This window comes from Moschus berezovskii, chromosome 20, assembly GCF_049115385.1.
Source record: "Moschus berezovskii isolate FMDL1 chromosome 20, NW_MosBer_1.0, whole genome shotgun sequence".
NCBI classification, from domain to species: Eukaryota; Metazoa; Chordata; class Mammalia; order Artiodactyla; family Moschidae; genus Moschus; species Moschus berezovskii.
Window position 1 is genome coordinate 21487052 of NC_142479.1, and position 25050 is coordinate 21512101.

At 43.7% G+C, this 25050-nt stretch overlaps 1 protein-coding gene, 5 non-coding genes and 2 pseudogenes across 6 annotated transcripts in view; all 8 read right to left on the reverse strand.

Moving 5' to 3' along the window:
• The window catches only part of TEX14 (testis expressed 14, intercellular bridge forming factor), a 103530-nt gene that overhangs the window by 66823 nt on the left and 11657 nt on the right, over positions 1-25050 (reverse strand). The gene's annotated exons all lie outside the window — the stretch shown is intronic.
• Positions 2408-2621, reverse strand: LOC129544884 (small nucleolar RNA U3). The gene has a single exon (XR_008683622.2). It is a non-coding gene; the product is annotated as a small nucleolar RNA U3 (small nucleolar RNA).
• Positions 5677-5884, reverse strand: LOC129544887 (small nucleolar RNA U3). The gene has a single exon (XR_008683625.1). It is a non-coding gene; the product is annotated as a small nucleolar RNA U3 (small nucleolar RNA).
• LOC129544885 (small nucleolar RNA U3) lies at positions 9726-9941 on the reverse strand. The gene has a single exon (XR_008683623.2). It is a non-coding gene; the product is annotated as a small nucleolar RNA U3 (small nucleolar RNA).
• Positions 16184-16397, reverse strand: LOC129544886 (small nucleolar RNA U3). The gene has a single exon (XR_008683624.2). It is a non-coding gene; the product is annotated as a small nucleolar RNA U3 (small nucleolar RNA).
• LOC148774637 (small nucleolar RNA U3) lies at positions 19995-20088 on the reverse strand (annotated as a pseudogene).
• Positions 23427-23618, reverse strand: LOC129544888 (small nucleolar RNA U3; annotated as a pseudogene).
• LOC129544881 (small nucleolar RNA U3) lies at positions 24739-24954 on the reverse strand. The gene has a single exon (XR_008683619.2). It is a non-coding gene; the product is annotated as a small nucleolar RNA U3 (small nucleolar RNA).

Genomic DNA, 25050 nt, shown 5'->3' on the forward strand with positions numbered 1-25050 from the left:
GTCTGTGCTAGCTGTGCACTTTACACTGAGGGCAGCACGGTTTCCCCACCACTTTGCCATTTTTTCTTCTACTGGGAAAAAAACCAGAAAGAGTTCTTGCAATACAGCTTTCAAATGCTGTCATCTACCAACTCATTTGAACATTTTCACTGAAAATAACTTAACAGTTTTTAAAAATCACACTTACTTTACATAATACAGAGTGACAACCAATCACAACCCCAGTCTTTAAAGCCCAGGAGGCATTCCCTGAGTAAAGCTGCCCCGCCCCTGAAAGCTGTACAGGAAAGGGTGGGCCTCTGCCTTTGCTCCTGAGAACCTAGCTGATTCCACTGATTACTCAATCTTAGTGGCTGCATTCAAGCCTGTCCAAGAAGTTAGACTTTCAAACTCTCATAAGAGGTCACCATGACTGAGGCAGAGACGGGGGCTGGGTGGCTGACAACCAGCTCTGGAAAACAGAACCTTTGGGGGTTTTGCCATAGGATTGCACTACCTGTTCACACTTTCTGAAGTTTTAAAACAAAGCTGGCTGCTGCCTTTGACATCATTTCTTCCCCCGACAAATACCTGAGTGCCAACTATGACAATACTAGCTACTATTCATTGTGAGTTTGCCAGCACCATTCTTCATTTTAACTGCTTTAACTAAGAGACCAATACAAGTATAATCATCCCATTTTTATGGACAGGAGAACTAAGGCACAGAAAGGCCTCAGGTAACTGGCCTGAGATCTGTCAATAGCAGAGCTGGTTGCTGCTGCTAAGTCACTTCAGTCGTGTCCGACTCTGTGTGACCGCATAGATGGAAGCCCACCAGGCTCCCCCATCCCTGGGATTCTCCAGGCAAGAACACTGGAGTGGGCTGCCATTTCCTTCTCCAATGTGTGAAAGTGAAAAGTGAAAGTGAAGTCGCTGAGTCGTGTCTGACCCTTAGCGACCCCACGGACTGCAGCCTACCAGGCTGCTCCATCCATGGGATTTTCTAGGCAAGAGTACTGGAGTGGCTTGCCCTGGTAGGTGGCACCTTAACCATCACCCATGGTTTGGCTTTCTATGTGCTAAAGATTACTCTAGCTATTGGGCAGACAGAGGTCCCTACTCTCACAAAAAGCTTACACTCTGGTAGGGCAGAGACATGACAGTTACCCAAGAGGATGAGATGATGAGGCATGCAGAGGATAAGAGTTCAAATAGAGAGGGATTTGACGGCCACTTCAGATTTGGGTGCTCACGGAAGGCCTCTTTTTTGAGTTTGCATTTAAGTGGAGAAAACAATGAATACGATGACCCAAAGAAAGGAACAAGATTGTGTGTGTCAGCAAAAGGAAGACAGCTAGAGAACACAGGGTAGGAGGAAGTGCAGGCAGGTCAATGTCTGAGCATTTTCTAGGCAGGCAAGTCCAAGTCCAACATCCCGGGAGTCTGGATTTTAAGTATGAGTGAAGCCATTGAGAGGTTGGAAGCTATGAAGACCCGTTCTAAGGCCACTGCAAGCAAGGTGTCTGAAGGAAAGATCATGGTGGCTTGCAAGGAAGGAGAAATGTGGGCTGCTCTGGAAATTCAGTTGGTAGGATGGGACTCATTGGTGGGCTTGCTGCAGGAGGAGGGGTGGGGGTGTCAGGGGAAAAGGTTTCAAAGATTGACATATTGATTTGCACCTGAACAACTCAATGGATGGTGCTGTTACAGCAAAGACTAGAGAAAGAGGGATTTCTCATCTAAAGGAGGGGCATTCTCACAAAGGGGGAAAGCAGTGCTCACCTACTGTGCTTTATGTAATTTCACCCTTAATGACAGCTCTATATGTTGATGCTATTAGCATAACATTTACATAGATTGGGGTCCGGGAACTTCCCAGGAACCCACAACTAGTAAATAACAGACCAAGGCATATTCCAGAGCATAAACTGCTCCTCTCACAGCTCCCAATATTTTAAGAACTAATTTAGGCTTACAAAGAAAGCTTGGCCTCTATAGTATACCCATAAAAGAGAAACTCATGTAAGAACTACATAGATTTAATAGCAATGACAGTAAAAGAGGTTTAACACTGACTAATAATAGCGTTAGTGCAGGTTTAATCCCTAGCTGGAGAAAAATGCTCTGGAAAAGAAAATTACAACCCATTTCAGTGTATTTGCCTAAAGAACACATGATAGACACACATGAAGTGAAGTTACTCGGTCATGTCCGACTCTTTGCAACCCCATGGACTGTATAGGTAAATATGACTGGGATGACTCAGCACACACATATAAAAGATATATGCCTCCAGTGCTGTGACAAAGGCCACTTGCAATAAGGTATATCTTAATTAAAACTCCTATAGAACTAAAAAGGGCAAATAAACAACAAACACTATAAATGACTCACTTTCTTTAGAAAAACTTCAATTGTAAACGAAACCACTCAGACGGTGTCCTCTCCCTCTTACTCTCCCAAAGGAAGAGAAGAACGATCATCAATGACCAGTGGCAGCTGCAGAAGCAACACCAAAGACCAGCTTCACGCTCAGGAGAGAACACTACATCTCCTCCTCATGGTTTCGGGTGCCCTACACGTTCAGAGAAACTTCTCTAGTAACAAACTATAGAAATGATCCCTGAAAGTATAGTCTTAACCTCCATCTCCCAGCCGCTGCCGGGTCTGTGCTAGCTGTGCACTTTACACTGAGGGCAGCACGGTTTCCCCACCACTTTGCCATTTTTTCTTCTACTGGGAAAAAAACCAGAAAGAGTTCTTGCAATACAGCTTTCAAATGCTGTCATCTACCAACTCATTTGAACATTTTCACTGAAAATAACAGTTTTTAAAAATCACACTTAATTTACATAATACAGAGTGACAGCCAATCACAACCCCAATCTTTACAGCCCAGGCGGCATTCGCTACACCGATTGACTTAAAGCCGCCCCGCCCCTGAAAGCTGTACAGGAAAGGGCGGGCCTCTGCCTTTGCTCCTGAGAACCTAGCTGATTCCACTGATTACTCAATCTTAGTGGCTGCATTCAAGCCTGTCCAAGAAGTTAGACTTTCAAACTCTCATAAGAGGTCACCATGACTGAGGCAGAGACGGGGGCTGGGTGGCTGACAACCAGCTCTGGAAAACAGAACCTTTGGGGGTTTTGCCATAGGATTGCACTACCTGTTCACACTTTCTGAAGTTTTAAAACAAAGCTGGCTGCTGCCTTTGACATCATTTCTTCCCCCGACAAATACCTGAGTGCCAACTATGACAATACTAGCTACTATTCATTGTGAGTTTGCCAGCCACCACTCATCATTTTAACTGCTTTAACTATGAGACCAATACAAGTATAATCATCCCATTTTTATGGATGGGGGAACTAAGGCACAGAAAGGCCTCAGGTAACTGGCCTGAGGTCTGTCAATAGCAGAGCTGGTAGGTGGCACCTTAACCATCACCCTGGTTTGGCTTTCTATGTGCTAAAGATTACTCTAGCTATTGGGAAGACAGAGGTCCCTACTCTCACAAAAAGCTTACACTCTGGTAGGGCAGAGACATGACAACAATTACCCAAGAGGATGAGATGATGAGGCATGAAGAGGATAAGAGTTCAAACAGAGGGATTTGACGGCCACTTCAGATCTGGGTGCTCAGGGAAGGCCTCTCTTTTGGAGAGAACCACATCAATGCGCAGGGCTACTCTTTGGTGTGGTGTTGAGATTTTTAGATTTCTCTTTCTTGATGCAGAGCTCTGGGTCTAGAGCACTTGGGCTCATTTGCTCTGTGGAAGTTGCAGTAAACCATAATGTTTTTTTTCCTTCTAACACCTGCAATGAGACTTCTTAAAAGAATCGCATTCTTGCTCATTTCTATAGAAGAGCATGGTCACTTACTGCCTACTTTATACAGGTTCACCTGGACTACCTGTTCTTCGGTGAACTTTATGTAAAATATTAATATTTACTTTTCTTAATATTTACTTTTTAAAAAATCATTTTAAAATTTGTTTATTTTTGGTTGCCCAGGTTATTCGTTGCTGTGCTCAGGGTCTTGAGATGCAGCCAGTGCATCTCTTCATTGTCTCTTGTTTCGGAGCATGGACTCTGGGTGGGGGCAGCGGTTCACTGGTTGTGGCACACAGGATTTAGCTGCCCTGGGCATGAGGAATCTTCCTGAACCTGGGATGGAACCTGTGTCTCCGGCCAACACTGTACCACCAGGGAAGCCCTCAGTATGTCATTTTGATGTACGATTCTTTGAAGAAGCTGTGTAACTGTGTCTTTACCTTCTAATCGCTTTCTGAGACTCTTGCTTCTCAAGTTATAACCTTCAGACTGGTTAAAATAAAATTTGTTTCTTCTTGACTCTGAATTGAAGTTTTGTCAACAAACCAACTCCCAAGTCCTGTCAGCCTTACCACTTAACATATCTTTCAGGTCTCGTCTATGCAGCATGTGCTTCATTGGTCCTCACACTTGGCATCCCACCCCTCCCCAGAAGTATAATCACAGCATAGCTTTTATTTATTTTTATTAATTTATTTATTCATTTCATTTTTGACTGTGCAGGCCTTCACTGCAGCATGGGGGCTTTCTGTAGTTGCAATGAGCAGGGGCTATTCTTCGTTGCGATGTGCAGGCTTCTCCTCTCGATGACGAACACAGGCTACAGAGCACACAGACTTAATTGCTCTGTGGCATGTGGAGTCTTCCCAGAGCAAGGGTGGAATCTGTGTCCCCTTCATTGGCAGGTGGGTTCTTAACCACTGGTCCACCAGGGAAGTCCCGCCATGTAGCTTTTAGAGTGACCTTCAAATGCACAGCTGATGTAGTCACTCTCTTTCAACAGTGCCCACTACCTTTAGTTTTCTGTCCTCCACCTTTTGCCAAACTCTGCCTTCTGTCATTCCTCTTCTGGGCTAAAGTCCTGTGGGCTTCCCAGGTGGCACTAGTGGTCAAGAACCTGCCTGCCAATGCAGGAGACATCAGAGACGAGGGGTTCAATCCCTGGGATGGATGATCCCCCTGGAGGAGAAAAGTGCAACCGACTCCAGTGTTCTTGCCTAGAGAATCCCAAGGACAGAGGAGTCTGGCAGGCTACGGTCCATAACGTCACAATGGGTCAGACAGGACTGAAGTGACTTAGCATTCATACACACATCCTATTTCCTTACCTTGGACTGAGATATGGAGAAATAAATCACCATAAAGTACAGGAAGGGATGTCTGCCTACATGTGTCAGGCAAGAGTGACCTGGCTAACAGGAGAGTAGAGAAGAGGAAAGTAACTATTTCAATATCCTTGATCAGCCCACCCCAAGCATGAAAATAAACCCTCAAATCATATGACCCATAAGTTCAATCAGGAAACTAAAACACCAAAGTGCATCAGACAAATTTTCCTTCATTTCAAAGAAAAATCACAGTTTAGGACGTCCATGGTGGTCCAGTGGTAAAGACCCCACGCTTCCACTGCAGACAGTGTGGGTTCCATCCCTGGTCAGGGAACTAAGATCCCATAGGCCGCATGGCCTGGTCAAAAGAAAGAAAAAACCACAGCTTACACAAAAGTGAGGTAGGGAAAAAACCACATCTATTACATAGGTTAAAAAGTATTGTGCAATTTGAACATGTGAAAAAAAAAATACAGAAAACAGCCCCTAGTGGCAAATATTCATCTACCTTCTGGGACAGTAATGGGACGAAACCACTCAGAAACAGTCCCCTCCCTCGTACTCCTCCCGAGGAAATGAACAGTCATCAGCGGCAAATGGCAATTAGCAGCACCAAGAGCTGACTTGACACTCGGAGGAGAACGTACTTCCTCCTGGATTTCAGATTTCAAGGACTCCACACAGAAACGTCTCTAGTAACAGCAAATTTTATAGAAATAATAACTCCTAAAGCCAGTCTTGACTTTAACCTGGCAACCTCCATTGGGTCCATGGCAGCCACAGACTTTTTATGGATGGCAGCATTTTCCAACATTCCTCTTATTTCAGAAATACCATATAAATGATTTTCAAACTACTGGTACCAAACCAAACTTTTGGTTTGGTCCACATGCAGTAAAGCCAATCTATTGACACTGGCTGTGGTGAAGAAAGGCACAGTGTTTATCCCAGAGCACCACGGAGTTTGGGCCTTTTAAGCACTGGCTACCTGGCCGCCTTTTCATACTGTCCAAGTCAAAGCTATGGTTTTTCCAGTAGTCATGTACAGATGGGAGAGTTAGACCATAAAGAAGGCTGAGGCCTGAGGAATAAAGGCTTTCAATCTGTGGTGTTAGAGATAAGTCTTGAGAGTCCCTGAGACTGCAAGGAGATCAAACCAGTCAATCCTAAAGGAAATCAACTTTAAATATTCATTGGAAAGACTGACGATGAAGCTGAAGTTTCTATTCTCTGGCCATGTAATGAGAAGAGCTGACTCATTGGAAAAGACCCTGATGCTGGTAAAGATTGTAAGCAAAAGGAGAAGAGGGAGGCAGAAGATGAGATGGTCAGAGAGTATCACTGACTCAATGGGCATGAATTTGAGCAAACTCCAGGAGATAGCAAAGCACAGAGGAGCCTAGGCAGGCTGCTGTCCATGAAGGTCCAAAGAGTTGGACATGAGTAAAAAGAACAAAAAAAAGCTGTCAGGTAAGTATAAAAGATTATGTACCTCAACTCCTAAAAACATAAAAAAATTACTTAAATGTGGTTTCCCTTGTTCATTAGGACACTATTTCTATAGTACTTTAATAGTATTTCTACAGTACTACTTCTGTAGTACTTCCAGGCCATGTACTAAACCCTTTACATGGATCACACCATTTAATCTTCTAAATAACCCTCAAAATAGAGGAAATGGAAATTTATGTAAAATAAAAGTAATCAAAACCTTTGAAGAAGCAAGTATCCTTGATGAAATAAATGAAAATGTGAGAAAAGGGATATGCGATAAACAGGATTAAAGGATTAATTTTGAAGGTTCAAGAATCTCTTAAAAAGGTACAGATAAAAGCTTTTTTTAAAATACAACCATGAAAATCCTTTCAGACCCCAGAAGATGAGGAATAGTAACAGAGAATAAAAGGGGTTTAACATTAATGAACAGAGATAGTGATAACGAACCCATCTGCCTGTGAAGGAGATATAAGAAATGTGGTTGATCCCTGACTTGGGAAAATCCCCTGGAAGAGAGCATGGCAACCCACTCCAATATTCTTTCCTGGAAAACCCCATGGACAGAGAAACCTGGTAGGTTACAACCCACAGGGTCACAGTCGAACAACACTGAAGCGACTTCACACACACACACATATAAATATATTACATATGTATATAACATGCTGCTGCTGCTAAGTCACTTCAGTCGTGTCCGACTCTGTGCGACCCCATAGACAGCAGCCCACCAGGCTCCCCCGTCCCTGGGATTCTCCAGGCAGGAACAGTGGAGTGGGTTGCCATTTCCTTCTCCAATGTGTGAAAGTGAGAAGTGAAAGTGAAGTCACTCAGTCGTGTCCGACCCTTAGCGACCCCATGGACTGCAGCCTACCAGGCTCCTCCATCCATAGGATTTTCCAGGCAAGACTACTGGATATAACATATATATGTTTAAAAAAACAAAAAACGAGTTTCATGATGAACGACCCCTCTGCTATACTACCATGTAAAAGACTGAAAATAGTAACCTTAAGAGAGCCCTTAAGATCATGAACTCCTTATTGCCAAATTCAGACTTAAACTGAAGAAACTACAGAAAACTACTAGACCATTCAGGTATGATCTAAATCAAATCCCTTACGATAATAGGGTGGAAGTGACAAATAGATTCAGGGCATTAAAATCTGATAGAGTGCCTGAAAAACTATGGATGGAGGTTCATGACAGTGTACAGGCATTGATCAAGACCATCCCCAAGAAAAAGAAATGCAAAAGGGCAAAAATGTTACCTGCAGAGGCCTTACAAATAGCTGAGAAAAGAAGAGAAGTGAAAGGCAAAGGAGAAAAGATACATCCATCTGAATGCAGAGTTCCAAAGAATAGCAAGGAGAGATAAGAAAGCCTTCCTCAGCAATCAATGCAAAGAAATAGAGGAAAACAAAAGAATGGGGAAGATTAGAAATCTCTTCAAGAAAATTAGAGATACCAAGGGAACACTTCATGCAAAGATGGGCACGATAAAGGACAGAAATGGTATGGCCCTAACAGAAGCAGAAGATACTAAGAAGAGGTGGCAAAGAAACACAGACGAACTATACAAAAAAGATCTTCACAACACAGATAACCACGATGGTGTGATCACTCATCTAGAGCCAGACATTCTGGAATGCAAAGTCAAGTGGGCCTTAGGAAGCATCACTACAAACAAAGCTAGTGGAGGTTATGGGATTCCAGCTGAGCTATTTCAAATCCTAAAATACGATGCTGTTAAAGTGCTGCACTCAATATGACGGCAAATTTGGCAAACTCAGCAGTGGCCACAGGACTGGAAAAGGTCAGTTTTCATTCCAATCCCACAGAAAGGCAATGCCAAAGAATGTTCAAACTACTGCACAATTGCACTCCTCTCACACTCTAGCAAAGTAATGCCCAAAATTCTCCAAGCTACGCTTCAACAGTACATGAACTGAGAACTTCCAGATATTCAAGCTGGATTTAGAAAAGGCAGAGGAACCAGAGATCAAATTGCCAACATCCGTTGGATCATAGAAAAAGCAAATTTCCAGAAAAACATCTACATCTGCTTCATTGACTATGCAAAGGATCACACGAGCTGGAAAATTCGTGAAGAGATGGAAATACCAGACCACCTGACCTGCCTCCCAAGAAATCTGTATGCAGGTCAAGAAGCAAGTTAGAACCAGACATGAAACAACAGATTGATTCAAAACTGGGAAAAGAGTATGCAAAGGGTGTATACTGTCACCCTGCTTATTTAACTTACATGCAGAGTACCTCATGAGAAACGGTGGGCTGAATGAAGTTCAAGCTAGAATCAAGATTGCCAGGAGAAACATCAACAATCTCAGATCCACAGATAACACACCCTATGGCAGAAAGCAAAGAAGAACTAAAGAGACTCGAAGAGAGTGGGAAAGCTGGCTTAAAACTCAACATTCAGAAAACTAAGATAATGGCATCTGGCCCCATCACTTCATGGCAAATAAATGGGAAAACAATGATAGACTTTATTTTCTTGGGCTCCAAAAACACTGCAAATGGTGACCACAGCCATGAAATGAAAAGACACTTTCACTCCTTGAAAGAAAGACTATAATAAACCTACACAGCATCATTGGAAAACAAAAACATTACTTTGTGAACAAAAGTCTATCCAATCAAAGAAAGAGTTTTTCCAGTAGCACCACAGAGCTTAACTGTGGTGTTGAAAAAGTCCCATTAGACAGAAAGTAGATCCAACCGCTCAATCCCTAAAGTAAATCAGACCTCAACAGTCACTGGAAAGATTAGATACTGAACCTACAGTCCGCGACGACGCAAAGAGTCAACAACTCAGCACCTAAACACACTGTTACATAAGAAACCTAAATAAGCTAACACAAACATTCACTTTTGGAAATAACACAACCCTCGAAAAATCAGCATAGCGACCCACGAATACACTTACTGCCCCGGGAAAAAGCACAAACCTACTCCAAATACAAAAACCATAACAAGACCCAAAAAGAAACTCAGATAACGAAGAAGACTGTCAAGACCACAAAAATATTCACCCCACTTTTCAAAACACAAAATGGAAATGAAACCACTCAGACGGTGTCTTCTCCCTCTTACTCTCCCAAAAAAGAAGAGAAGAACGATCATCAACGGCCCATGGCAGCTGCACAAGCAGCACCAAACGCCAACTTCACGCTCAGGAGAAAACACTGCGTCTCTTCCTCGTGGTTTCGGGTGCTCTACACGATCAGAGAAACTTCTCTAGTAACGAACTATAGAAATGATCCCTGAAAGTATAGTCTTAACCTCCACCCGCCAGCCGCCGCTGGGTCCGCGGGAGCCGCACACTTTTTACCGATGGTCACATTTGTGTCGCTCCCTTCCCCTCCTCACAAACATTTCCATATTATATCCCGTAACTTGGTAAAACGGCAAACTTCAATATACCATATTCGCCCGGAAATAGCCCAGAAACACTTCGGGGCCGCAGTAAGCCTCATTAGCATACGGCTTCCAGGCACCCAATCACAGGCGGCCGATTCCGTCTCCTACTCCAGGCTGCCACCGCCCCAGCCACCGCATCCGGAGCCCCGCACCCAGGCAGGGTCGCCGCGCCCCTCTGCAGGCCGAGCACATGCTTCCTGCCACGGGTCCGCGTGGACGGCCTCTGCCTGCTCAAGTCCGCCTGCTTGGAGAGGCCAGGTTTCCTTTGTCTTGAAAGAGAGGTGGGGGCGAGGAGGGAGGAAAAAAGAGACAGAGAACTAGTCTAATCCTGCATAATAACAAAGGCACCCGTGGTGGTTTATGAACGTCTTCGCCACGATAGGCATTTTGACCCACGGTCTCACTTCCTCCTCTAAACGGAAAGGGTGTGGTTATGTCCCCATTCTCACACATGCTGGCTGGAGCACCTGTCACAAACCTCCTCAAGGGAACAGGTGCTACTAGGTACATGTGGCACTGGATCAAGCCCGGTTCTTCCTGGAAAGCCACGGGTTTCCGTCAGGCGGTCTGAGCTCCAGTCAAGTTCATTTCTCTGAGAAAGCATTATATACACCATCTCAAACTTTGGTCGTGAAAGACTGATCTTCCTGGCTTCCACATCTCAGAGGAAGTCACCCATTGACTTGTGGTGAAAGTTAGTCTTAGCTGGTGGCTCAGACGGTAAAGAGTCTGCCTACAATGCGGAAGACCGGGTTCGATCCCTGGGTCAGGAAGATCCCCTGGAGAAGGAAACGGTAACCAACTCCAGTACTCTTGCCTGGAGAATCCCATGGACGGAGAAGCCTGGTAGGCTACAGTCCATGGGGTCACAAAGAGTTGGACACGACTGAGCGACTTCACTTCACTTCTCCTCAAAGAACACACCTTACCTACTTACCTACGATGCTGTGTAACTGTCACTTAACTTTCTGTTGTAAAGACATTTCTGCCCCAGGTCTTCCAGCAAGGCAGAAAGCACAGTGCTCTGTGAACATGCAGTCTGTGGTTTTCTGAATCAACCACATTTGTCATTGCATCACAGTAGCATGAATAAGGTGACTATCATTTCATCTCATCCTACCAGTTCCTTAAGTCTTAAAGAGTTATAAGGTCCCTTCCAGTCACTTTCACACAAGAGCCCCTTGTCTCTGGTCTCAGCCCTTCCACATCCATTCTCCTTTCCTCCAACCTTTCTGGAGACCCCTCACATTCCATGCCAACCCTTGGCCTCCTTCGAGCAGATTCTCAGCTCTCCTTACCTCTTTGGATGCTTCCCCTTAGCTTCCCAGCTGACAGTGACCACACTGTGCTTTGTATCCCTAATTACCTTTGTAAGTGCCTCTACCTACTGTGTTATAAATGCATTTACTTCTCCCTTCTCAACTGTGAGGTATTTAAAGCAAAAAGAGTGACCACCTTTTGGCAGTTCTTTGCAAGAGGTCCCCTTTGTCTTGTCACTTTAGCAAAGCTTTACAGTAACTAACCTTAAACTAGGCGACCCCACACTCCACTCATCTCCTGGCCCAAGCACACCTTCCAAATCTTTTTCTGTTTTTTTTTTCCCGTCTGTATCTTTTGATCACACAATACCTTGCCTAACCTCTTGGTTCTCTCTGTATATCAAAGATGTAGAAATGAAGAATAAGTAATCAACAGGTGGCCAGATCTCTTCCCCAGTTTCCCCTTCAGTAATCTTCAAACAAACTGTATGGAACAAACTGTGTAAACAAGATAGCATCTAAACACAACTAACAAGAAGTCAAGAAGCCTGCGAGCAGAGGAGATAATGATGATGACTCTGACCCCCTATCTCCAATGATTAACTGAGATTACTTCCCTTTCCCTGTTAAAAACTTTCATGGCCCAGTAGAACCTTAGAAGCTGGTTTTCAGGGATGTGAGTCCAACTTCTCCCCAGATTGCTGGCATTCTGATTAAAAGCAATGTTTTCCATTTCTACCAACACTTGCCTCTTGGGAACTGATTTTCAAGCAGCCGGCTGCCAGACCTGAGTTCAGTAACAGATTCAGGTCTTGTTTACCACTGTATCTCTAGCCCCTTACCTTGCTGCAGGCTTCCACATTTTATTGGCATTTTTTCCACATTCTTCTCTTTTCAGAAATAACATATAAATGCATTTTCAAAATGCCATTTTATATACAACTTTTAAAAATCTGAATACTCTTTAAGAGTTTTTATCTTTTCTTTAAGGAACTAAGACTTCACATTCTTAGCCTATTACAAATCAATACTTCATCTGAAGCTCGTATATTCTGTCTCTAAATGATACTAACACTTCCTGACTCATGTAAGACCAAGATGTGCTGGGATGTATCAAATTAGTTTTCTAACCTTATAAATATGAGCCAAGCATCTGTGGATGAGGTTATTTATTACTGTCATGTTTAACCTTCTAAAATCCTGAATTTTTATTTCTCTTACTTTTAGAACCTCTGCTGGTTACTCACCTGAATGTGTGAACCTCTGCTGGTTACTCACCTGAATGTAGATATGAGCAGTACACATCGGTGATGAAACAGAATTACTTTTAAGACAGAACAAGAAAAGTGTACCAAATTTTCCCTGCCATTTGAGCCACTACCACTCCCCTTTAGTGTGCATTATGTATCTGTATTATACGTTAATAGATTGCCTTTGAAACAAGAATTCCTATGTACCTCCCCCCTAAAAAAAACAGATTTCCTCCTGGCACCAGTAAGGTAACTTGTTAGGGGTCCCTTTCTCAATCCTGTAAGGGGTCATGATGACCCACAATTCACCTTGCTGGACTATATAAACTGTCAACGTGTTAATTGAGGTATAATCCTTTGTCTCAAAAACTTATGTAACTGTGCTTTGACCTCTAATAGCAGAACAGTCCTCAGAACTTTCTGAGAGACTGTCTCGTGGGTTATAATCCTCAGGTTGGCTTGAATAAAATTTTCCATTTCTTTCTTAAGATTGAAAAAAATTTGGGGGGGGGCTGCACTTGGAGACATGTGGGATCTTAGTTTCCTGACCAGGGACTGAACCCAGGCCCCCTGCAGTGGAAGTTCCAAGCCTTAACCACTGAACTGCCTGGGAAATCTATCTTAGATTGACTGTTTATTTTTTCTTGGCTGATTTTAAATTGCATTTAGTTAAACCAACATAATAATAAAAGAAAAAGTCATAACACCGAGGGGAGAAAGAACAAACCATCTTAAAACAACTAATGAAAGTCCCTCAGTTGTGTCTGACTCTTTGCGACCTCATGGACCACATGGACTGTAGATTGCAAGTCTTCTCTGTCCATGGAATTCTCCAGGACAGAATACTGAAATGGGTAGCCATTCCCTTCTCCAGGGGATCTTCCCAACCCAGGGATCAAACCCAGGTCTCCCTCGTTGCAGGTGGATTCTTAACCATCTGAGCCACCAAGGGAAGCCCTAAAACAAAATTATGTTTAAAGCTACTTTGAATCCATTTTCCTCGTAACTCTTCCGATCCTATTACTCATAACAAGACCTGTATGTCAACCAGTTGAATATCAAAGACCAGGTGTGTATGTATTTCCCTGCAATATGTGGGAAATGCTCAGTCATTTAGTCTGGTGTCCGACTCTTTGCGACCCGATTGAATGTAGCCCACCAGGATCCTTTGGCCAGGGGGCTGGATTCTCCAGGCAAGAATACTGCAGTAAAAAAAGAAAAAAGGCTGCAGTGGCTTGCCTTGCTCTCCTTCAGGGGATGTTCCTGACGAGGACTAAACTCACCACTACAGCATCTCTTGCACTGCAGGGGATTTTTTACCCACTTAGCCATCCAGGAAGACATTCCTATGGCATGCTCCAAGCCTAATCTACCCAGAAAAAGGCAAAACACAAAAAGCCTTTACTCAAAAAGGAAAACAGGATTCTTGGGTGGAGGGTATTTTAAATTGCATTTAGTTAAACCAACAGGCGATTATGCAGTGGAAGATTCAGGGGATTAAAATCTGATGAACAGGGTGCTTAAAGAACTATGGATGGAGGTTCATGACATTCTACAGGAGGCAGTGATCAAGACCATCCCCAAGAAAAAGAAATGAAAAAGGCAAAATGGTTGTCAGAGGAGGCCTTACAAATAGCAAAGAAAAGAAGAGAAGCGAAAGACAAAGGAGAAAAGGAAAGATATATCCATCTGAATGCAGAGTTCCAAAGGATAGCAAGGAGAGATAAGAAAGCCTTCCTCAGTGATCAGTGCAAAGAAATAGAGGAAAACAATAGAATGGGAAAGATTAGAGATCTCTTCAAGAAAATTAGACATACCAAGGGAACATTTCATGCAAAGATGGGCTTAATAAAGGAGAGAAATGGTATGGACCTAACAGAAGCAGAAGATATTAAGAAGAGGTGGCAAAAATACACAGAAGAACTGTACAAAAAAGATCTTCACGACCCAGATAATCACGATGGTGTGATCACTCACCTAAAGCCAGACATCCTGGAATGTGAAGTCAAGTGGGCCTTAGGAAGCTTTACTACAAACAAAGCTAGTGGAGGTGACGGAATTCCAGCGGAGCTATTTCAAATCGTAAAAGATGATGTTGTGAAAGTACTGCACTCAATATGCCAGCAAATTTGGAAAACTCAGCAGTGGCCACAGGACTGGAAAAGGTCAGTTGTCATTCTAGTCCCAAAGAAAGGCAATGCCAAAGAATGCTCAAAAACCACACAATTGCACTCATCTCACACGCTAGTAAAGTAATGCTCAAAATTCTCCAAGCCAGGCTTCAGCAATACGAGAACTGTGAACTTCCAGACGTTCAAGGTGGTTTTCAAAAAGGCAGAGGAACCAGAGATCAAATTGCCAACATCCGCTGGATCATGGAAAAAGCAAGAGAGTTTCAGAAAAACATCTATTTCTGCTTTATTGACTATGCCAAAGCCTTTGACTGTGTCGATCACAATAAACTGTGGAAAATTCTGAAAGAGATGGGAATACCAGACAACCTGACCTGCCTCTTCAGAAACCTATATGCTGGTCAGGAAGCAACAGTTAGAACTGGACATGGAACAAAAGACTGGTTCCAAATAGGAAAAGGAGTACATCAAGGCTATATTTATCACCTTGCTTATTTAACTTATATGCAGAGTACATCATGAGGAACGCTGGGCTGGAAGAAGCACAAGCTGGAATCAAGATTGCTGGGAGAAATATCAATAACCTCAGATATGCAGATGACACCACCCTTATGGCAGAAAATGAAGAGGAACTCAAAAGCCTCTTGATGAAAGTCAAAGAGGAGAGTCAAAAAGTTGGCCTGAAGTTCAACATTCAGAAAACTAAGATCATGGCATCTCGTCCCATCACTTCATGGGAAAGAGATGGGGAAACAGTGGAAACAGTGTCAGACTCACTGCAGATGCTGACGGCAGCCATGAAATTAAAAGACGCTAACTCGTTGGAAGGAAAGTTATGACCAACCTAGATAGCATATTAAAAAGCAGAGACATGACTTTGCCAACAAAGGTCCGTCTAGTCAAGGCTATGGTTTTTCCAGTGGTCATGTATGGATGTGAGAGTTGGACTGTGAAGAAAGCTGATCACCGAAGAATTGATGCTTTTTGAACTGTGATGTTGGAGAAGACTTGTGAGAGTCCCTTGGACTGCAAGGAGATCCAACCAGTCCATTCTAAAGGAGATCAATCCTGGATGTTCATTGGAAGGACTGATGCTGAAGCTGAAAGAAACTCCAATACTTTGGTCACCTCATGCAAAGTGTTAACTCACTGGAAAAGACTCTGATGCTGGGAAGGACTAGGGGGAGGGGGAGAAGGGGATGATAGAGTATAAGATGGTGGGATAGCATCACCGACTCGATGGTGAGTTTGAGTGAACTCCAGGAGTTGGTGATGGACAGAGAAACCTGACATACTGCAATTCATGGGATCACAAAGAGTTGTACACAACTGAACTAAACAATAGAGAAAAGAATTAAAAAACCCACCCCTAAAACTTTTAAGACAGAAACCAACAAATCTTACTTTATTACACAAACAAGACAGTACACCACACTTTTGGCAAATTGGTTATAAACAAAACCACTCAGACGGTGTCCTCTCCCTCTTACTCTCCCAAAGGAAGAGAAGAACGATCATCAATGACCAGTGGCAGCTGCAGAAGCAACACCAAAGACCAGCTTCACGCTCAGGAGAGAACACTACATCTCCTCCTCATGGTTTCGGGTGCGCTACACGTTCAGAGAAACTTCTCTAGTAACAAACTATAGAAATGATCCCTGAAAGTATAGTCTTAACCTCCATCTCCCAGCCGCTGCCGGGTCTGTGCTAGCTGTGCACTTTACACTGAGGGCAGCACGGTTTCCCCACCACTTTGCCATTTTTTCTTCTACTGGGAAAAAAACCAGAAAGAGTTCTTGCAATACAGCTTTCAAATGCTGTCATCTACCAACTCATTTGAACATTTTCACTGAAAATAACTTAACAGTTTTTAAAAATCACACTTACTTTACATAATACAGAGTGACAGCCAATCACAACCCCAGTCTTTAAAGCCCAGGAGGCATTCCCTGACTAAAGCTGCCCCGCCCCTGAAAGCTGTACAGGAAAGGGCGGGCCTCTGCCTTTGCTCCTGAGAACCTAGCTGATTCCACTGATTATTCAATCTTCCGTTCCGTTCCATCGCTCAGTCGTGTCCGACTCTTTGCGACCCCGTGGACTGTAGCCTACCAGGCTTCTCCGTCCATGGGATTCTCCAAGCAAGAATACTGGAGTGGGTTACCATTTCCTTCTCCAGGGGATCTCCCCAACCCAGGGACTGAACCCGGGTCTCCCGCATTGGAGGCAGACGCTTTAACCTCTGAGCCACCAGGGAAGCCCAGCGGCTGCATTCAAGCCTGTCCAAGAAGTTAAGAGTTTCAAACTCTCATTAGAGGTGACCATGACTAAGCCAGCGATGGGGGCTGGGTGGGTGAGAATCAGAGCTGCAAAACAAAACCTTTCGGGTTTTTGCCGGAGGATTGCACTACAAGTTCACACATCATCAGTTTTTGAAACAAAGCTGGTTGCTGTGTTGACATCCTTCTTCCCTCCACGAATAATGAGTGCTAACTATGAAACTGTTGTTATCATTCAGTCGTTAAGTCGTGTTTGACACTTTGTGACCCCATGGACTGCAGCATCTCGGGCTTCCCTGTCCTTCACTTTCTCTCTGAGTTTGCTCAAACTCTTGTCCATTGAGTCAGTGACGCCATCCAACCATCTCATCCTCCATCACCGCCTTCTCCTCCTGCCTTCAATCTTTCCCAGCATCAGGGTCTTTCCAACTAGTTGGCTCTTCACATCAGGTGGCCAAAGTATTCGAGCTTCACCATCAGTCCTTCCAATGAATATTCAGGGATGATTTCCTTTAGGATTGACAGGTTTTGTCTCTCTGCAGTTTAAGGGATTCACAACAGTCTTCTCCAGCATCTCAATTAGAAAGAGTGAAACTATAAAAATACTACCTAGTATTTGCACCAGCTTGCCAGCACCAGTCATCATTTTAAGTGATTATACAAGTATCATCCCAGTTTTACATACAGGGGAACTGAGGCACAGAAAGATTAGGTAACTTGTTGAGGTCCATTAATAGCAGAGATGGTAGGTGTCACCCAGATTTGTTTTCTATGTGCTAAAGATTACTCTAGGTACTGGGCAAACAGAGGTCCCTACTCTCACAAAAAGCTTACACTCTGGTAGGGCAGAGACATGACAACAATTACCCAAGAGGATGAGATGACAAGGCATGCAGAGGATGATAAGAGTTCAAGCAGAGAGGGATTTGACGGCTACTTCAGATTTGGGTGCTCAGGGAAGGCCTCTTTTGGAGGTTGCATTTAAGTGGAGAAAACAATTAACATAATGTCTCAGTGAAAGGAACAATGTTATGTGTTCCAGCAACTGGAAGACGGCTAGAGAACACAGGGTAGGAGGAAGAGCAGGAAGGCCAACGTCTGAGGATTTTCTAGGCAAGTCCAACTCCCTGGGGAGTCTGGATTTTAAGTGTGAGCAAAGCCATTGAGAGGTTGGAAGCTGTGAAGACCAGTTCCGAGGCCACTGCAAGCAAGGTGTCTGAAGGAGAGATCATGGTGGCTTGCAAGGAAGAAGGAGAAACGTGAGCTGCTCTGGAAATTTAGTTGGTAGGATGGGATTAACTGGTGGGCTGGAGGAGGGGTGGGGTGTCAGGGGAAAAGGTTTCAAAGATTGACATATTGGTTTGCATCTGAACAACTCAATGGATGGTGCTGCTACAGCAAAGACTGGAGAAGGAGAGATTTCTCATTTAAAGGAGGGGCATTCTCACAAAGGGGGAAAGCAGTGCTCACCTACTGTCCTTGCTTTATCTAATTTCACCCTTAATGACAGCTCTATATGTTGATGCTATTAGTATAACATTTACATAGAGAGACAGATTGAGGTCAAGGAACTTCCCAGGAACCTACAACTAGTAAATAACAGACCAAGGCATATTCCAGAGCACAAACTGCTCCTCTCACAGCTCCCAATATTTAAAGAGGACCAAGAACTAATTTCTTTCAGTGATGCTTTCTAAGGCCCACTTGACTTCACATTCCAAGATGTCTGGCTCTAGGTGAGTGATCACACCATCGTGATTATCTTGGTCGTGAAGATCTTTTTTGTACAGTTCTTCTGTGTATTCTTGCCACCTCTTCTTAATATCTTCTGATTTTGTTAGGTCCACACCATTTCTGTCCTTTATGGAGCCCATTTTGCATGAAATGTTCCCTTGGTATGTCTAATTTTCTTGAAGAGATCTCTAATCTTTCCCATTCTATTGTTTTCCTTTATTTCTTTGCACTGATTACTGAGGAAGGCTTTCTTATCTCTCCTTGCTATTCTTTGGATGGGAAATAGATGGGGAAACAGTGGAAACAGTGTCAGTCTTTATTTTTTGGGGCTCCAAAATCACTGCGGATGCTGATTCCAGCCATGAAATTAAAAGATGCTTACTCCTTGGAAGGAAAGTTATGAACAACCTAGACAGCATATTAAAAAGCAGAGACATTACTTTGCCAACAAAGGTCCATCTAGTCAAGGCTATGGTTTTTCCAGTGGTCATGTATGGATGTGAGAGTTGGACTGTGAAGAAAGCTGATTGCCGAAGAATTGATGCTTTTGAACTGTGGTGCTGGAGAAGACTCTTGAGAGTCCCTTGGACTGCAAGGAGAGTCCATTCTAAAGGACTCTAAAGGAGAATCCATTCTAAAGGAGATCAGTCCTGGGTGTTCATTGGAAGGACTGATGCTAAAGCTGAAACTCCAATACTTTGGCCACCTCATGCGACGAGTTGACTCACTGGAAAGACTCTGATGCTGGGAGGGATTGGGGGTGGGAGGAGAAGGGGACGACAGAGAATTAGATGGCTGGATGGCATCACTGACTCTGTGGACATGAGTTTGAGTGAACTCCGGGAGTTGGTGATGGACAGGGAGGCCTGGCGTGCTGTGATTCATGGGGTCGCAAATAGTCGGACACGATTGAGCAACTGAACTGAACTGAATAATGGAGTTAGTGGTAAGACCAAAGAGATGCAGGTTCAATCCCTGGCTGGAGAAAACTGCTCTGGAAAAGAAGATGGCAACCCACTTCAGTATGTTTGCCTAGGGAACCCATGATATTGACACAGGACACACAGACAAATATGACAAGAATAACTCAGCACTCTCAAAGCTATGAAAAACAGACCCCTCCAGTGCTATAACAAAGGCCACTGGTAATACGGTATATCTTATTAAAACACAAAGCTTCTGTAGAACTAAGATAGGTGAATAGAAGAACAAACTCTATAAACAGCTCCCTTTCTTCAGAAAAACATCAATTGTAAGCAAAACCACTCAGATGGTATCCAGTTTCAGGTGCTCTACACATTCAGAGAAACCTCTCTAATAACAAACTGTAGAAATGATCCCTAAAGATCAGATCAGTCGCTCAGTCGTGTCCGACTCTCCGCGACCCCACGAATCACAGCACGCCAGGCCTCCCTGTCCATCACCAACTCCCGGAGTACATTCAAACTCATGTCCACAGAGTCGGTGATGCCATCCAGCCATCTCATTCTCTGTCGTCCCCTTCTCCTCCCGCCCCCAACCTTTCCCAGCATCAGAGTCTTCTCCAGTGAGTCAACTCGTCGCATGAGGTGGCCAAAATATTGCAGTTTCAGCTTTAGCATCAGTCCCTCCAATGAACATCCAGGATTGATCTCCTTTAGAATGGACTGGTTGGATCTCCTTGCAGTATAAGGGACTCTCAAGAGTCTTCTCCAACACCACAGTTCAAAAGCATCGATTCTTCGGCGATCAGCCTTCTTCACAGTCCAACTCTCACATCCATACATGACCACGGGAAAAACCATAGCCTTGACTAGACGGACCTTGGTTGGCAAAGTAATGTCTCTGCTTTTTAATATACTATCAAGGTTGGTCATAACTTTCCTTCCAAGGAGCAAGCGTCTTTTAATTTCATGGCTGCAATCAGCATCTGCAGTGATTTTGGAGCCCAAAAAAATAAAGTCTGACACTGTTTCCACTGTTTTTCCATCTATTTCCCATGAAGTGATGGGACCAGATGCCATGATCTTAGTTTTCTGAATGTTGAGCTTCAAGCCAACCTTTTCACTCTCCTCTTTCACTTTCATCAAGAGGCTTTTGAGTTCCTCTTCACTTTCTGCCATAAGGGTAGTGTCATCTGCATATCTGAGGTTATTGATATTTCTCCCGGCAATCTTGATTCCAGCTTGTGCTTCTTCCAGCCCAGCGTTCCTCATGATGTACTCTGCATATAAGTTAAATAAGCAAGGTGACAATATACAACCTTGACGTACACCTTTTCCTATTTGGAACCAGTCTGTTGTTCCATGTCCAGTTCTAACTGTTGCTTCCTGACCTGCATACAGGTTTCTCAACAGGCAGGTCAGGTGGTCTGGGATTCCCGTCTCTTTCAGAATGTTCCACAGTTTATTGTGATCGACACAGTCAAAGGCTTTGGCATAGTCAATGAAGCAGAAATAGATGTTTTTCTGAAACTCTCTTGCTTTCTCCATGATCCAACGGATGTTGGCAATTTGATCTCTGGTGCCTCTGCCTTTTCTAAAACCTGCTTGAACATTTGGGAGTTCACGGTTCACATACTGCTGAAGCCTGGCTTGGAGAATTTTGAGCATGACTTTACTAGCGTGTGAGATTTGCCAGCCACCACTCATCATTTTAACTGCTTTAACTATGAGACCAATACAAGTATAATCATCCCATTTTTATGGATGGGGGAACTAAGGCACAGAAAGGCCTCAGGTAACTGGCCTGAGGTCTGTCAATAGCAGAGCTGGTAGGTGGCACCTTAACCATCACCCTGGTTTGGCTTTCTATGTGCTAAAGATTACTCTAGCTATTGGGAAGACAGAGGTCCCTACTCTTACAAAAAGCTTACACTCTGGTAGGGCAGAGACATGACAACAATTACCCAAGAGGATGAGATGATGAGGCATGCAGAAGGTAAGAGTTCAAACAGAGGGATTTGACGGCCACTGAAGTGGGTGCTCAGGGAAGGCTTCTTTTTGGAGGTTGCATTAAGTGGAGAAAACAATGAATACAATGTCCCAAAGAAAGGAACAAGGTTGTGTGATCCAGCAACTGGAAGACAGCTAGAGAACACAGTGTAGTAGGAAGAGGGGAGGTGCAGGCAGGCCAATGTCTGAGGATTTTCTAGGCAAGGCCAAGGCCTGGGGATTCTGCTGTGGGAGTTCTAACTCCTTTGCCATTCATTTGCTGAAGGTCAAAAATTTCTCCTAAACCTGCCCTAACTGAACTCTGTCATCTCTGCCCACCCCATTGCTCTACTTAATTCAGTTCCTCCTCCATTTCTGCCATTAACACAAGGAATCATTATCCACACATTTGATCAAGTCAGAAGACCGGACAGTTATCTTTGACAGCTCTCCTCACTCATGTCTTCAGTGACTAAATAAAATTTATATTTTATATTTCAAAGCAGAACATGAAAAAATTAAACCTAAAATTCTGTGTGTTTGTTTGGGCTTCCTCCATCAAATGCAGTGTGCATCATTACATGATAATCAGAGTCTCTCAAAGACGGGAGTGCTGGTCAACCATAAATTATTATTTTTTTCTTTCTTTTGACATTAGCAATGGGATTTCTTAAAAGAATATCATTCTTTCTCACCTCTGTAGGAGGGCATGGTGACTTGCTGCTTACTTTGTATCAGTTCACTGGGACTACTTGGTTCCTTGGTGAACTTTATGTAAAATATCAGTATGTCATTTTGATGTACAATTCTTTGGAAAATGTATATGACTGTCTTCGACTTCTAACAGCTTTTTGAGAGTCTGTTTCTCAGGTTAATCCTCAGATTAGCTCAAATAAAACTCCCATTTTTTTCCCCTTCTTCTTGTTAGCTGAATTTTGTCAACAAATCAACCCCAATTCCCATCAACTTTAGCACTTACGTATCTCACAGATCTTCTCTTTCTCTATCATCACTTCCCCTTCTCCCAGGCAGATGAATGCGGCACGTGCCTAACTGGCCCTCACACTTGCCACCTCATTGCTGCTGTTGAGGCACTAAGTTATGTCTTACACTTTGTGACTCCATGGACTGGAGCCCGCCAGGTTCCTCTGTGCCAACTCACCCCTCCCCAAAAGTATAACTGCCACAGAGCTTTTAGAGTGACCTTAAAATGCACAGCAGATGCGGTCACTCTCCTTCAATAGCTGCCCTTAGCTTTCTGTACACCATGCTTCGGCCAAATTCTGCCTTGTTTCATTCCTCCTCTGGACTAAAGTCCTATAAATCCTAAGTCTACACATATTCTATTTCCTTAGCTTAGACTGAGATACAGAGAAAGAACTCACTATAAAGGACTGGAAGTGATGTCTGCCTACATGTTTCAGAAGAGTGACTTGACTGACAGGAGAGTATAGGAAGGAGAGTAATTTTAATACCCTTGAAAGTGAAAGTCAGTCAATCCTGTCTGACTCTTTGCGACCCCATGGATTATACAGTCCGAAACACTAGAGTGGGTAGCCTATCCCTTCTCCAGCAGATCTTCCCGACCCAGGAATTGGGAATTGAACTGATATCACCTGCATTGCAGGTGGATTCTTTACCAACTGAGCTGTGAGGGAAGCCCCTAATACCCTTGGGCCACACCTGATGTGTGCAAGAGCTCATGACCTGTAAATCCAATCAGAAAACAAAAACTCAAAACTGCATCAGAGAAACTCCCCCCTCATTTCATTGGAATAATCACAGATGGTGTTCCCTGCCTCTTACTCCTCCAGGGGAAAAAGAACAGTCATCAAAGGCAAAAGGCAGTTAACAAATACAACATCACGAGCTGACTTCACATTCTGGAAGAAAACCTGCCGCCTTGTGGCCTTTGAGGACTCCACACAGAAACTTTCTAGCAACAACCTAGAGAAATTTCTTAAAATATACAATTACTTTAACCCCAGAACCTCTGCTGGGGTCATGGCAGTCAGTTCAGTTGCTCCGTCATGTCTGGCTGTTTGTAACCCCATGCACTGCAGAAAGCCAGGCCTCCCTGTCCATCAACAACTCTCAGAGTTTACTCAAACTCACGGCCATCAAGTCGGTGATGCCATCTAACTATCTCATTCTCTCTTGTCCCCTTCTACTCCTGCCTTCAATCTTATCCAGCATCAGGGTCTTTTCCAATGAGTCAGTTCTCACCAAGTGGCCAGAGTACTGGAATTTCAGTTTGAACATCAGCATCAGTCCTGCTAATGAATATTCAGGATTCATTTCCTTTTAGGGGTCACAGCAGATAGTGACATCTCTCATATAAAGGCAGATTCTTTTTTTGGGGGGGTGCACACTGTAGAGCAGACAATAAATAAATATACCTGCAACATAGAAAACGAGGGATCAATCCTTGGATTGGAAAGATCCCCTGGAAAAGAACACGGCTACCTATTCCAGTACTCTTGCCTGAAGAATCCCTATGGATTGAGAAGACTAGCACACTACATATAGCCCACGAGATCACAAAGAATCGGACGAGACTAAATAAAATCTGCGGATTTTCCCTGTAGTCATGTATGGATGTGAGAGTTGGACTATAAAGAAAGGTAAGCACCGATGATTTGATGCTTTTGAACTGTTGTTGAAGAAAACTCTTGAGAGTCCCTTACATTCCAAGGAGATCCAACCAGTCCATCCTAAAAGTGATCAGTCCTGAATAGTCATTGGAGGATTGATACTGAAACTACAAACTTCATTAGTTCAGTCAGCTAGTATAAAAAAACCAGCTCTTGGAAAACACCCTGATGTTGAGAAAACTTACTTCCTCAGACCAAACTTGAAACCTAAATCTCAACAGCATATACTCCAGTTCAATCGCTCAGGCAAGCCCGATTCTTTGTGACCCCATAAACCACAACACACCACACCTCCATGTCCATGGTCCATTCTTGGAACCCACCGAAATTTACCAAAATAAAGAACCAACCTCTATCTAAACGTTATACCACAACAAAATTCTCTATGTAACTAAAAACCACAGAAGCCTCACTTTTCAAAACACAAAATGGAAGTAAAACCACTCAGACGGTGTTTTCTCCCTCTTACTCTCCCAAAAAAGAGAAAAAGAACGATCATCAACGACCCATGGCAGCTGCACAAGCAGCACCAAACGCCAACTTCACGCTCAGGAGAAAACACTGCGTCTCTTCCTCGTGGTTTCGGGTGCTCTACACGATCAGAGAAACTTCTCTAGTAACGAACTATAGAAATGATCCCTGAAAGTATAGTCTTAACCTCCACCCGCCAGCCGCCGCTGGGTCCGCGGGAGCCGCACACTTTTTACTGATGGTCACATTTGTGTCGCTCCCTTCCCCTCCTCACAAACAT